The sequence below is a fragment of the Pipistrellus kuhlii genome, unplaced genomic scaffold (assembly GCF_014108245.1).
Source record: "Pipistrellus kuhlii isolate mPipKuh1 unplaced genomic scaffold, mPipKuh1.p scaffold_m20_p_5, whole genome shotgun sequence".
Taxonomy (NCBI): domain Eukaryota; kingdom Metazoa; phylum Chordata; class Mammalia; order Chiroptera; family Vespertilionidae; genus Pipistrellus; species Pipistrellus kuhlii.
The window spans coordinates 82,848,856-82,863,881 of record NW_023425551.1 but is presented as its reverse complement, the minus strand read 5'-3'; the positions used below and the strand labels follow the sequence as shown (position 1 = coordinate 82,863,881).

The following is a 15,026-nucleotide window of genomic DNA, read 5'->3' as shown; positions in this document are numbered from 1 at the left end:
AATGCTATGCATTTTTCCTCCTAGGACTGCTTTTGGTTGTAGTATAGATTTTGGATCGTTGTGTTCTGATTTTCATTTGTTTCAAGGCATCTTTTGATTTCCCCCTTTGGTCTCATTGTTAATAACATGTTATTTAGCCTCCATGCATTTATGTGTTTTTCAGTTTTATTCTTGTAATTGAATTCCAGTTTCATACCATTGTGGTTGGCATGATGCTTGATATAATTTAATCTTTCTACATTTATTGAGATATTTTGTGGCCTAGCATGTGGTCTATCTTGGAAAATGTCCCATGTGCACTTTTAAAGAATGTATATTCTGCTGCTTTGGGGTGAAATGCTCTGAAAATGTAAATTAAATCCATCTTGTCTAGTGTATTATTTAAGAATGTTTCCTTTCCTGTTGATTTTCTGCCTGGAAGATATATCCACTGGAGCATTAAAATTCCCTCCTATGACTATATTGCTGTTGATAATTTTATATTCATCAGTATTTGCTTTATATATTTAGGTGCTCTTATGTTGGGTTCATAAATGTTTACAAAGGATATATCCTTTTGTTGGATCTATCCTTTATCATTATGTGATGCTTTTGTATCTTTTTAAGTCTTTGTTTTAAAGTCTATTTTGTCTGATATAAGTATTACTTTTTTTTTTCATTTCCACTTCAAGAAATATTCCCCCCTCCCCCCTTTAGTTTCAGTCTCTGTGTGTTTTTTTGCTCTGACATGGTCTCTTGTAGACAGCATATACACTGAGTGGCCAGATTATTATGATCTCTGAATGCATAATAATCTGGCCTGCTCTCTCTCTCTCTCTCTCTCTCTCTCTCTCTCTCTTTCTCTCTCTCTCTCTCTCTCTCTCTCTCTCTCTCTCTCTCTCTATATATATATATATATATATATATATATACCCCGTTTCCCCGAAAATAAGACAGTGTCTTATATTAATTTTTTCTCCCAAAGTTGTGCTAGGTCTTATTTTCTAGGGATGTCTTATCTTTCCATGCTCTAGGTCTTATTTTCGGAGGATGTCTTATTTTCGGGGAAACACGGTGTGTGTGTGTGTGTGTGTGTGTGTGTGTGTGTGTGTGTGTGTATATATATATATATATATATAATTTATTTATTAGAGGCCCAGTGCATGAAGTTGTGCAAGGGATGGTGGTGGTTCTGTCCAGCCTGTCCAGGGGGAGGGGACATGGGCTGTTGGCCGGCCTGCCTGCTGGTCGAACTGGTCGAGGGGACAACTTGCATATTAGCCTTTTATTATATAGGATATACACTGAGTGGCCAGATTATTATGCATTCAGAGATCATAATAACCTGGCCACTCAGTGTATTTGGGTCTTGTTTCCTTATCCATGAAGCTACCCTATGTCTTTTGATTGGAGCATTTATTCCATATGCATTTAAAGTGATTATTGATAAGTATGTATTATTGTTTTTTTTCTTCTGAGTAAGTTTCTCTCTTTTTTGTCTTTCTCTTTCTCCTGTCCTTCTCCTCCTTCTTAAATAAGTCTCTTTAACATTTCTAGTAAAACTACTGATTTGGTGGTAATGAACTCGTTTAGCTTTGTCTTATCTGGGAAGTTCTTTTTTTTATTTAATATATTTTATTGATTTTTCACAGAGAGGAATAGATAGCTAGAAACATCGATGAGACAGAATCATCGACCAGCTGCCTCCTGCACACCCCCTACTAGGGATGTGCCCGCAACCAAGGTACATGCCCTTGACTGGAATCGAACCTGGGACCCTTCAGTCCACAGACCGATGCTCTATCCACTGAGCCAAACCGGTTTCGGCTTATCTGGGAAGTTCTTTATATTACTCCATTTGGTGAAATGTTCTATAAATGTCAGTTAAATCCATCTGATCCAGTGTGTCATTTAGAGTAACTGTTTCCTTATTAATTTTTTGTCTGGAAGATCTATTCAGGGAAGTCTCCTACTATGACTGTATTGTTGTCGATCTCTCCCTTAAAGTCCTCTACGAGTTTTTTTTTTTTTTTTTTTTTTTTTTTTTAATATTTATGTGCTCCTGTATTGGGTGCATATATAATTACCAGGGCTATATCTGCTTGTTGGATCCATCCTTTTAGTATTATATAGTGACCTTTATTGTCCCTTCTTATGGCTTTCACTTGGAAGTCTATTTTGTCATATACCAGTCTTGTTACCCCAGCTTTTTTTTTCTTCTTTTTTTTCCCCATTTTCATTTGCATGGAAAATTATTCTCTATCTATTCACTCTCATCCTGCGTTAGTCTTTTGTTTTGAGATGGGTCTCTTGTAGATAGCGTATATATGGGTCATGTTTTTGTATCCATTCAGCTACCCTACGTCTTTTGATTGGAGCATTTAATCAATTTACATTTAAGTTTATTATTTTTAGGTACTTATTTATTGCCATTAGAATTTTTTATGCCTATATTTTTCTCTCCCTTTATTCTCATTACAGCAGTCCCTTTATCAGTTCTTGGGTGCTAGTTTCTGGTGATAAACTCCTTTAGGCTTTTTTCCTCCCTAGAAAGCTCTTTATTTCACCATTTATTTTGAATGATAGCCTTGCTGGATATAATAGTCTTGGTTTCAGATCCATGCTTTTCATTACCTTGAATACTTCACGCCATTCTCTTCTGACCTATAGAGTTTCTGGTGAAAAATCAGCTGACAGCCTTTTGGGAACTTCTTTGTGGGTGTCAGTTTACTTTTCTCTTGCACCTTTTTGACTCTGTTTTTAATTTTTAGCATTTTAATTATGATATGTCTGGGTGTGGGCCTCTTTGAGTTTTTTGCTTGAGACTCTCTGTGCCTCCCTTTCCTTTAACAGGTCAGGGAAGTCTTCTGCCATTATTTCTTCAAACATGTTCTCTGTCCCTTGCTCATTTTCTTCCCCTTCTGGCATACTAGTGATGTGAATATTGTTATGTTTTTCAGTTTTCTGTACAGCTCCCTTAAGCTGTCCTTCTGCTTTTGAATTGTTTTCTTCTTTTTGATTCTCTGATTGATTTTTTTCTGATACTGTCTTCTAATTCACTGATCTGATTCTCAGCTTCCTCTAATCTGCTGTGTATTTCTTCCACTGTATTATCAGTGCTGTCATTCTTCTATACAGGCAGTCTTCAGGTTATATTGGACTAGATGTATGTCATTTTGTGGTTATGTTGCCATCTCCCATTTATTTATAAAAAAAAGTTCCATCATTTCAATGTATGTACATATGTGTGCTTTACGTCTTTTTACTTTTAAAATTTTTTTATTTACTGTATTTACCACAAGTAAAGATCAGGGATTTTCATCTTTCTTTTAATTTTTTTTACTATTTCACTGCATTACTGCTGTGTATGTGCTCTATGTGAGTGACGTAGGAGCTTATATATTGTATGTGGCTTCTGACTTACGGGAAAAACCACGTTACATCATGCTGTAGGAGCGGATCTCTGACATAACCCGAGGACCTCGTGTATTTCTTCTTATGTTGAGAATCTTTTCCATCATTATCTGAATTATAGAGTTCAGATAAATTTCTTATCTCCATTTCATCTATCCCTTCTGGAAAATTCTCTTGTTTTTTTCACTTTGGACTTGTTCTTTTGTCTCCCTATTTTGGCTGCTTGCTTGTGTCTGTGTCTGTGTATTAGTAGATGTGCTTCAAGTCCCAATCTCTAGTGCAAGACAATGTCATCTGCTGTTTGTAACTCACCCTGAGTACCTTGTTTGGAACTATTAGCAATCTACAGCTTGTGGCTCTCTCTGCTGGGGCTGGGTGCCTTTGATGTGCACTAGGGTCTGCTTTTTCTAGCCTTGGACCAAGATGAAAATCAGGTAAAGACTCAAAGCCCCCAGAGATCTGCCTCTGCCTGTAACCTGATTGTTGTCAGCCTTGACCAGCCCCAGGCTATCTACCACAGAATGGATGAGATGCTTTCTAATAGGGTGTTGCAACTGCCTTTCCCCCATGCAGAAATGCCTGAGTAGCAAAGATTCACTGAAGAAGATGTCCTCTGAAGTATGAGGGAATGACTCAGCACAGGAAATTGGGGTGGTTGCCCTGTAAGTTCTATCCTCAAAGCCTCAAACCTGGCCTCTTCTCACATAGCCCTCCATCTGCCAGAGCCCAAGGTGAGTGGTTGCACACACAATTTTGTGCATTGGCCCTTTAAGAGGGGGCTTGCATTTCCAGCCATCTCTCCCTGGAAGATAGCGACCCTGCTGCTCTTCGCAGCCAGATGTTCTGTGGGCACCTTTCTCAGATCTAGTGCTCAGGGCTGTGGAGCCCCCCTCAGAGTTCTCAGTGGGAACCCCTCATAGCTGATATGTCCGGCCAGAACTTCAGCTTCTCTCTGTTGGAGCCTGGCCAGTCCTTTTGTGCCTCCACACTTCCTACCAGGCTCTATGCGTTCCCCACTTTCCATCCTTGGTTATCAGGGCTCTCTGCAGGTAGTCTTCAGTTGATTTTTCAGGAGGAGGTGTGGGGTTTCTGTATTTTAGTTTTATTTCCAGTTTGGTCCTGGGATAATGTCAGTGTAGCTTCCACCATTTTGGAATTCTCTCCTTCAATTTTAAAAGACAGCCTTGTGTGTAGAGTAGTCTTGGTTGTAGGTCCTTGCTTTTTGTTACTTTGAATATTTCATGCCAATCCTTTCTGGCCTGAAATGTTTCTGTTGAGAAATCAGCTGATAGCATGTGGAAGCACTCTTTCAGGTAACTGTCTTTCTCTAGCTGCTTTTCAGATTCTATCTTTCTCTTTAACCTTTGTCATTTTAATTATGACGTGTCTTAGTGTTGGCCTCTTTGAGTTCATCTTGTTTGGGACTCTCTGCACTTCCTGGTCTTGTGAGTCTTTTTCCTTCACCAGGTTAGGGAATTTTTGGGTCATCATTTCTTCCAATAGGTTCTCATTCTCTTCATCTCTCTCTTCTGCTTCTGGTTCTTCTGTGACACAGTGTTGTTGTGCTTTATATTGTCCCATAAATCCCTTAAACTATTCTAATTAAAAACTTTTTTTTTCTTTTTCTGGTCTGATTGGGTGTTTTCTGCTACCTTGACTTCCAAATAACTGACCTGATCATCTAATTCAGGCATCTTCAAACTACGGCCCGCGGGCCACATGCGGCCTGCAGAGGAGTCTGATCCGGCCCGCCAGGTTTTTTGGGCAGTGAGCGCAGCCGAGGTGTTACAGTAGGAATTAGTAGTTCATATAGTCCGGCCCTCCAGCTCTCTGAGGGACCGTGATCTGGCCCCCACTTTAAAAAGTTTGAGGACCCCTGATCTAATTCATCTAATCTTCTTTGAATTCCTTCCAGTATATTATTTTAGACTAGAGGCTCGGTGCACGAATTTCCCTCCGCTCAGCTTGCACCCTCTACAATTCAGGAGCTCTCAGGGGATGTCCTACTGATGGCTTAGGCCCATTCCCTGTGGTTCTCTGCTCTCTGTGGGGCCTGGAGGTTTCATGATAGCCATGGAGATGAAGCCCCCATGCCCTACTGTCTGCTTTCTGCCTGCTGCTGCCATGCGAAGGAAGCCCCAATGCCCTGCAGTGTGTTTTGTCTGCCAGGCCTGGGGGCTTCACTGATACTGACACACTAAGGAAGCCCCTATGTCCTGTTGTCCTGGCTCTGTCTGGGGGGCCTGAGGGTGTTCCCACCACCACCTTACTAAGGAAGCCCCAAGCCCTGCTGTCCGGGCTCTGTCTGCTGTGTCTGGGGGCAGATCCAGCTTTGCCGCCTGGTCCCTGCGAACCCAGGCACGGGGATGACGGGCCCAACCCAACCAATGCAGCACCGGTGGAGCGGGAAGGCTGTACCTGCCCCCTCCTATGGAGGATCCAGCCTCGCCGCTTGGTTACCTCAAGCCTGTTCAGGCTCTCTCTGCCCGCCTCTTGGTCCGCGAGGGGCTGAGGGCCCAGACACTGCAGCACTGGTGGAGCAGGAAGGCTGGATCCACCCCCTTGGATGGTCAGGCCCAGACACTCCATCAGCGGGGCTGGAGGGACTGGGCGCCACCATCTTGTGGCTATGGGGGCCGCCATTTTTATCATAGAGTGATGGTTAATTTGCATATTACTCTTTTATTAGATAGGATATTTATTCTTCATATGTGACTAATTCTTTTGTTATGTTTTCTACTTTCATTTTTATGTTTCCTATATCTTTGTTTAAGTTCTCACTGAGTTCATCCATTCTCCCTCTAAGTTCCTTGAGCATCTTTATAACCACTGTATCTGGTAGATTGCTTGCCATTTCATTTAGGTTTTTTTCTTTCTTCTGGATATTTCTCCTGTTATTTTATTTTTTCATTTCAGGCATGCTTCTTTGTCTCCTCATTTTGGCTTTTCCTCTGTTTGTTTCTGTGTATTAGGTAAATATGCTTGTCCTCCAATAATGTGGCCGTATATAGTAGGTGTCCCGTGGAGCTCAGTGGCATAGTTCCTGCCTTAGGTTCTCCAGGAATGTCCTTGTGTGGTGTATGGGAGCTCTCTCTTTACAGTTGAGTTTTTATTGCTCTTGTCTCATCCTCAGGCCGGATGACTATGGGGACTGACCTGACCACAGTGTATGAGCCGCCATGTGGGACTGACTTCCATGACATGGAATTGCCAAATCCACCCTTTTGGTGTACTGCTTGTGGAGCACACTGTTTGGGCTGTGCTTTGATGTGGTCTGAAGCCTGCCACTGGGTGAGTTTGTTCTGGGGCCTCTTGGGATAGGACTCCAGTGCAGTTCAATGTCAGATGCTGCCTGTGACGAGCCCTGGCAGCAGTGATCCACAGTGTTTGGCTGACTCTGCTGAGCCTGTGTGAGCATGAGAGGGGCCAAGCTGCACCCCAAGGTCAGCTTCCACCATTACTGAGCCTGGGGTGCAAGTGACCCTGAGACCCTCCTCTGCCTGAAAGATGCCTGTGAGGCCCAGTCACTAAAAGAACCTCTTGTGGCACATGAGTTGTATGAGGTGCGTTCTTAGTGAGTCACCATGTAGAGGTGAGTAGTTCATCTTGAAAGACATTCAAACTCAGTCTGAGGCCACTCAGTAAAAGTCTCAGGGTGAAGGCCACCCACCACCCACCTGGGGCCTGCAGACCTTGGTGTGTGTGTGTGTGTGTGTGTGTGTGTGTGTGTGTGGCGGGGGAGGGGGGGCAGGTTTTCAGGCAGTCATCAGGGTGAAACCAGTAGAGTTAGTCAGGCTAAAACAGATTAAGATTTGGCCATTTGGAGGGAGAGCTGTGCACACAGATGGACCTCCTTGAGAGCCTTCCAAGATAGTCTGTACCATGGGCCCAGGATAGCCACAGCCAGCTGACTCCTCAGCAGAGCACATCGGGGTGGGGCCACAGGGAATGCATAGGGTAGAGCTAATGCTTTTTCCCAGGCTGATGTGGCATTGTGGAGAGTACTGTCTTAGGGAAGGTTGTCTGTGGGCAGAGTGGGAGAGAGATTCAGCACAGGGACCCTGGCAGCTGTCCCTATAACCTTCTTTTCAAAGCCCCACAACCCCATTTCTTCCTGTATGACTCCTGTCTGCTCTGAGCTGCTGTCCCTTGCTGGCACCTAGGTGCGGGCCTGTGAACCAGATTTTATGTGTTGGCCCTTTAAGAAGGCAGACTCAGTTTGTCCTGTGGACAGAATCCTGCTGATTTTCACAGCCTGATGTTATTCAGGCTCTAAATGTTGTTCAGGCTCCAGATGGCACCAGTGTTCTGGGCTGGATAGCCCACATATGGTTGAGACCCACGGAAGATCTTCGCAGCTGAGTTAGTCTTCCAGATTCTCAACAGCTGCAAAGATCCTCCAGCCCTTTTTGTGTCTCTGTCCTTCCTACCAGTGAGAAGGCAACTGTCTGCAAGCCCGGAGGAGAGTCCTCACCAGAACTCCACTGTGCTGGCACCCTGATCTCAAATTCCCAGTCTCTAGAACTGTGAGAAAACAAGTCCTTATTGTTTAATCACCGAGTCTATGGTATTTTGTTATGGCAGCTCCTCTAGCTGACCAAGATTGGACTGTTTGATAAATTGAACTTATTCTGTCTTTCAATTTGTTCTCTATCTATTTATAAGGAAACCTTTCTAGGGCAGGTAGAATGATCAATGTATAAAATTCCCTTCCTTTATATTTATTCCATTTGTTTTCTTGAATTCTGCTTCATCCCATCTTCATCCTTTCTATTTCTAATAGGTCTCTAAAATGCAGATGTTTTAAATATCTCTAGAATTTCCATGCTAAATTCCAATGTTGAATAAACTTTTCAGGATGGGAAGTCTTGTTTACTATTAATATAAAAGTTTTCAGTAACTATCACCAGGACAATGTTATTCTATCCTATTTGTTTTGTTAAAAATTAACATTGGTGCCGAAACCGGTTTGGCTCAGTGGATAGAGCGTCTGTCTGCGGACTGAAAGGTTCCAGGTTCCATTTCGGTCAAGGGCATGTACATTGGTTGCGGGCACATCCCCAGTTGGGGGTGTGCAGGAGGCAGCTGATTGATGTTTTTCTCTCATGGATGTTTCTAACTCCTTATCCCTCTTCCTTCCTCTTTGTAAAAAAATCAATAAAATATATTAAAAAAAATTAACATTGGTGTAGGAGAGTTCTACATAATGATGGAAAAAGAATAAATGAGCAGGAAGATGTTTAAAAATGATGGAAATGATAGTTCTTGGTATTAGGAAGATTGAGGAATGTATCAGAGATGAAATAGCCAAGGAACCAATGAATTATGTTATTTCTTCTAAAAAAGAAACATAGTCTTCCAATTAATTAGCCAATTAATTAATTAATGTTTGTTTGTTCAGGATCTCCTGGGCACTGTGCTAGGCACTAGGGAGGGGGTACAGCATTAAACAAGACCAACACAGACTGTGTTCATAGAGCTTACAGATTGGGGGCAGGAATAGAATACTTTTAGAAGTACACTGGTGTTCCCTTTATTCAGTGTAGATTTTTAAGACTTATAACAGGACAATCTCTCATATTTCCCCCCTCTTAGCTGCTATTGCAAGGTGTGCAGTCCCCCCACCCCCATAAATGCCATTCAAAGGAAAGTATTTTCCTTTTCACATTTTATATTGGAAAATGAAATACACATTCTGAAGAGTGCATAAAATGTAAATGTATAGGTTAACAAGTATAAAATAAAATACATATATCTCCAAAGTTAAGAAATATAGTTTGCCATCATCTCCTCTTCCCTCTTACAACTCATGCTGCTGAGTACATTTTATTGTGTTTTTCTGCACCAGTAGATACATTTCTCTACAGCATTTTCTAAGTGGAATTGCTGGGTTGTAAAATATGTGCATATTCTACTAGATAGTTACAAACTGTTCTCAAAAGGCTTATACCAATTACTTTAACCATTAGCAGTGAGGGTCCCAAGGCACCACTTCCTTGCCAGCAGTTTTGCTATATTAATTTTTTTTTTTGGTAAACCTGGTGAGTATATACTGGCAATTTACTATAATTTTTATTTTTAAAACTTATTTTTAATCCTCACCTGAAGATATGTTTAGTGATTTTAGGGAGAGGAAGGGTGGGGTAGAGAAAGAGAGAGAGAGAGAGAGAGAGAGAGAGAGAGAGAGAGAGAGAGAAAGAGAGAGAAAGAGAGAGAGATACATTGATGTGAGAGAGAAACATCAATCAGTTGTCTCCTGTATGCACCCCTGACCAGTGATGGAACCCTCAGCCTAGGTATGTGTGCTGATTGAGAATTGAACCCTCAACCTTTTGGTGCATGGGACGATGCTCCAGACAACTGAGCCAATGGCCAGTGCTATTATAATTTAAAAAATATATATTTTTACTGATTTCAGAGAGGAAGGGAGAAGGAGAGAGAGATAGAAATGATGAGAGATAATCATTGATCAGCTGTCTCCTGCATGCCCCCCACTGGGATTGAGTCTGCAACCTGGACATGTGCCCTTGATTGGAATTGAACCTGGGACCTTCCATTCTGAAGTTTGATGCTCTAACTGCTGAGCCAAACCAGTTAAGGCAAAATTTTAATTGTCATTTCATTGATTACTAATGAGGTTAAAGAGATTTTAATCGATTTATTGGTCCTCTTTACAATAAAAATAGTGTGCATTTTATTATTTTTATAAAGTGTGTACTATACCTTACTTATGTTAATATAATTTGTTAAACACACACACACATTTTTAAGCAGAGTCAGCTGTGACCCATTTGCCACAGACTCCTACCAGACATGCATAAGTATTTGAATTTTTCATATCACTCCAAACAATAGACGTTTCCCAATGCTTTGTTTCTTTCTCATTGTGTGTTTTCCTAAATTGATTATTTTGAAATAATATAAGAGTTTTATATAAGAGTTTCAAATAGGACAGAGATTGTATGCTTGCTCTAAATTCTTTTCTTTTTGGTTGTCTAGTGATCTATAATTGGTTTTAGGACTTTTTCTTTATATATCTTAATGCCATTGCTTGTTGCCTTCATAATTTATTGTTCAATTTTTCAACAACTGTGCACAAGATATATTTTTTCTTCTCATAGCTTCCTTTTTAAAAATGATTTTAATTTTTAAAATATATATATTTTATTGATTTCAGAGAGGAAGAGAGAGGGAAAGAGATAGAAACGCCCCACACTGAGGATCAAGCCTGCAACCTGGGCATGTGCCCTGACTGGGAATCAAACTGTGACCTCCTGGTTCATAGATCCACGCTGACTGGGAATAGTTTCCTTTCAAAGAAATTTATTTCCTTTTACCTGTGTCTGGATCTTGACTCCACCCTGTTTCTTTAAGTGCTTCTTAGTAAAAACATTCTAACATATTGAAAAAAGAATTGATGTAATTCTCAATGTGTTTTTTGTAGGTGGCAGGCTTAATAAACAAGGGAACTTACATACGTAATGCTTTCAACAATAAAGTGTTAAAAATAAAATTGTCTACTTCTTGTTCTGGTCTTTGGTCATCTGTGGAATTACTTAAGAATAAGTATATTCTCAATATATTCTTTCTGTAAATAAGAGCAGTTAAATGTCTAAAACATTTTCAGCCACTCATTAAAATACTTAGTTTCTGTGCAGTTATAAATGAAATAGCCAAAGTGAGTAAAATAAGAGATCTTATACTTGAAAAGTTTAACTTAAGAGAGTTTGCAGAAATTAAAAAGTAAAGGGCATTAACTTATGCAAAGCTCACCTCTGGTTGTTGAATGCATTTCTGAAAGAAAACATATGCAAGTGAGTATGATGCGGTTTGCTAAAATACTTACAAGAACTTTGTTTAGACTTAATTGTACCACTAACTAATATCAGATCATTTAGATTGATAAATTACCACATGCAAGCACTAGTCTAAGAGCTTTGTGTGATTCATATTATTATTTATTTTATTTTATATTTTTGACAAATTTTATTAGTTTCTGACAACATTTCATTTCAGCACAATCATTACTCAGAAGGCAATCACTTTTTATTTTCTTAGAAAGGACAAAAGTAAATTTTAAATCAGCAACATAATTCTACCCCTAATTAATTAATATTGGAATAGATGGCATCAAGATTAACAGAATTTCAGTTACAACATCTGGAGGAAAATTTTTTCAAAAATGTATAAAAAAATTAAAGCTAGACTTTTGCGGTAAGACATTTTATTTTTACCTTAAAAGGATGAATAACTAAGTATCATCAGAAATGCTATTAAAACTTGTCCACTGCTCAAAGTTGTTCATATTAATGAAACATATAATAGATTAACATTCTTTAAGTTAACTTCCACAAAATGGAATCACAGCCTCTGATTTAACTTTGAGAGGGCCAACCCAAGTACCACACTATTTCTGTCCATAAACACAAATAAAAATCACTATCAATGCAAATAAGGAAATAAACACATGGTTATTTATGTCTCAGGTTCTATAACATAGTATATTATAATTTAACTCTCCTACAGTAAATTTCCATTTCCCCCCTAGAGTAGCAGAAATGTGAATTTCCAGAATTTCAGGTAAATGTTTTCTGTGTCATTTAGCAAAGAAAGAATAAGGAAGAATGCTCTGCTACTCCATCCTGGACCCAGTTTCTGATCACCCACTCAGTTTCAGTGCATCCAAACGATCAGTTCACTCTGTTCAGTCTCACCCCAACTAACTCCTGTTGCATCAAGGGATGAGTCTCCGCCCTGACTGGCATTCCCAGTGGGTAGAGAGTCAGCCTGGGCCCCGAAGGCTCTGGGACTCAATTCCTGATTAAGGGCACATTTGATAATCCAAGTTTTCCAGAAAACTCTGACTTTTCTGTTATCACATGCTTTTAATCCATTTTAAATAAAAGAAAATGTTATAATGCTTAATTATAAAGATTAGATAACTTTAGTGTTGTGGAAGATTTCAAGTGATCTATAAATACATGGCAAAACAGTAATAAATTTAGATTTTAAACCCAATTCCTTAACAATTTGGTATGGTATAATTTTGCTTTGATCACTAGTCAGAACAAAAAGGTGAGCAAAGGCCATACATAAAACATGCATTTCTGAGGAAAGAGAATGGCACCTGAAGGTTCCTTGGGAGCTGGCCCAGGCATTTTTATGCCATTACCTAAGGATTGTCAAACTTAGCGTATCACAGTTGTTCATAAAGAATTGAGACTCTGGGTTATCACTGACTTTGGCAGAAGTACATTTGTATATCCCTCTCTTGTAATTTCACAGTCCTTCACTTAGAGGCAATGAGTGTGCCCACAAGCAGATGAAGCGTTTTATAGCATCAAATCCAGCTTTACCAGTTTCTAAAACACTCTTCCTTTACCCACACATTACTTTGTGTATCTCTGAAACATCTGAAAAAAACTCTTCTGTGACTTACTATGCTGTAGGGAATCAACACTTTTAGATACATTACAACAACCTCTAGCAGAATTTGGCATCTTTCTTCCATTAACATTAACTAAATGTCTCAACTGGGTCTTAAAGAAGGTTGGCAATTTTCAGTTTTGGGGCCTCTTTGAGGTTTTGAATGCTCTATATCAGCTTGTCTTTTTACAGTCCTATTTTTGGATTTCTTCCTTTGTCCATTTAGCAATTTGTCTGGAGGTGAGGGCGTAGAACGTAAATATCCATCTGGGATCCTTTCTGTCGGTTTGGCTTCATTTGTTCTTTGTCCACCTCTTTTTGAATATGTGGTGCTAACAACCTGCCCTGTTCTTCTTGCTTACGTCTCTCAAAAAGCAGTTGTTCCAAACCTAACAGCTTTGGAGCAAAGCTGGTTTCTGTTTCCTCTTGGTCTGAGGAAGATTCGGAAGACATTTTCCTTCTTTTTGCAGAAAAGCATGGATCCCTGACTGCTTCAGAAGAGGACTCCTGATTTTTTCTTTTGCAAATACCTTCTTCACCGATCAATAGGCAAGACTCCTCATTTTCTGTCTCAACTGTGTTATTTCCAATCACCTGTGTTACATATGATAGAGCACATCCACTCTCTGTTTTGCCACAGGTTTCACTGCAGCTTCTCTAGGGCAGGGGGCTTTGGCCACAATTTATGGCACTTAATTCTTTATCATGATTGTTTGGCTCATTTTGATTTCTCCTCCAAGGCACCATCTGTATCACTGGCACATAACTGAGGCACAGGTGACTCTGTTGAAGACTTTGCACTTTGTTCTTGAGCTTCAAGGCATATTTGTGGAGGAAGTGTTGGCAGAAGCTCCACGTCTGTGTCTTGCCACATAGGGCTTTTTACATTGCTACCGTCAGTTCCTTAGTCACGGAGTTCCTTTTGCCTTCTTGTACGGCCTCAGACTGGTACGGCCTCAGACTGAGATGCTGACCCAAACTTAGATTTAGGTGGCACATACTTGTGAATATCTCTAGTATTTGTTTGTTTATTTTTACTTTTCTTTTGCAACTTGCTAGTGACTGGATCAGATTTTCTGGAATTCTTGGGAGAAGCAAAGACTTTTTCCTCACAGAAGTTGTTAATATTAATGCTTAGCTTTCTTGCCAGTTCTTCATCACTTTTCAGCTGTTCTTCCATTTCTCTTTTCCTTTTTTCTGCCTGTCTCTTTCTTCCTCCTCCTCCTCTGCCAATAATCTCTGTATGTACTCTCCACTGGCTTCGTTCTCTTCTTCCTCGCTGGCCCGTCGCTCTGCCTCCACCTGGCTTATCTCCTCCTCATAGTCTCTTCTGGATTCTCCAGGTTTGCTTACCAGGTGAACTGGCTGACAGTCACCCACGGTCTCTTCTAACTCTGCATTCCTTTGGGCAGTGTTTCTGAGTGGTCTCCCACAGTTCCTTATTGATGAGAGAATTTCCTCGCGTGTGATGCCGGGTCCAAGAAGACACGGCGACGACAGAAGGGGCAGCGCAGGCTCGCCTTCTCCACAGAGGACTGGAAGCGCGCATCACAGAGCGTGTGGTGACAGGGCCGCGTGACCGGCTTCTGAGGATGCCCGTGCAGACCCCGCACTGGCATTCCGAGCAGGAAGGGATGGCATCGTTAGGGGGTGAGGATGCTCCCGCCGCCAGGGCAGGGCGGCCTCCGCGGGGCTCCCGGCTCCGCGGGGCAGGGCTCCCGCTTTACCGCCGCGGCGGGGTCCGCGCACATCCCGCCCCCGCTTCCCGGCATCGGGCGCCCGGAGGCCGCCTCTCCCTTCTCCAGAGGCGGCCAAAGTGCTGCATCCCGACGGCGCCACCGCTGCAACCCGACCGGCGCCCGCCGAAAAGGCTGATTCATATTATTGAATCCTCACAACCCCATCGTTAGGTTCTGAGCACAGAGATTACTCAAGGCCACACAGCTAAGAATTGGCAGCGCCAGCATCTTAAGACCTAGTCTTGCTTTAAAAAGTACTTATCCATTATTTGGCTCCATCATCTCAGTATTCACCTGAGCTCTTTGACTTTGTTTCTGTGATTCATGCTGTCATTTTCTTTAAAAGGTAGACCTGAAACTGGAATCCAGGTTTGTTATACACTAGACTCTTCATGTAATTCAACCTTTTTCTAATCTTTTTTTTCCCCCCAGAAAAGAAAGAGGAGAATGATCTACTTTCCACAGATG

The 15,026-nt window shown here is 41.1% G+C and overlaps 1 pseudogene; it reads right to left on the bottom strand.

Moving 5' to 3' along the window:
* Positions 1–11,447: 11,447 nt before the first annotated feature.
* Positions 11,448–14,644, bottom strand: LOC118706038 (annotated as a pseudogene).
* Between the last annotated feature and the right edge of the window lie 382 nt (positions 14,645–15,026).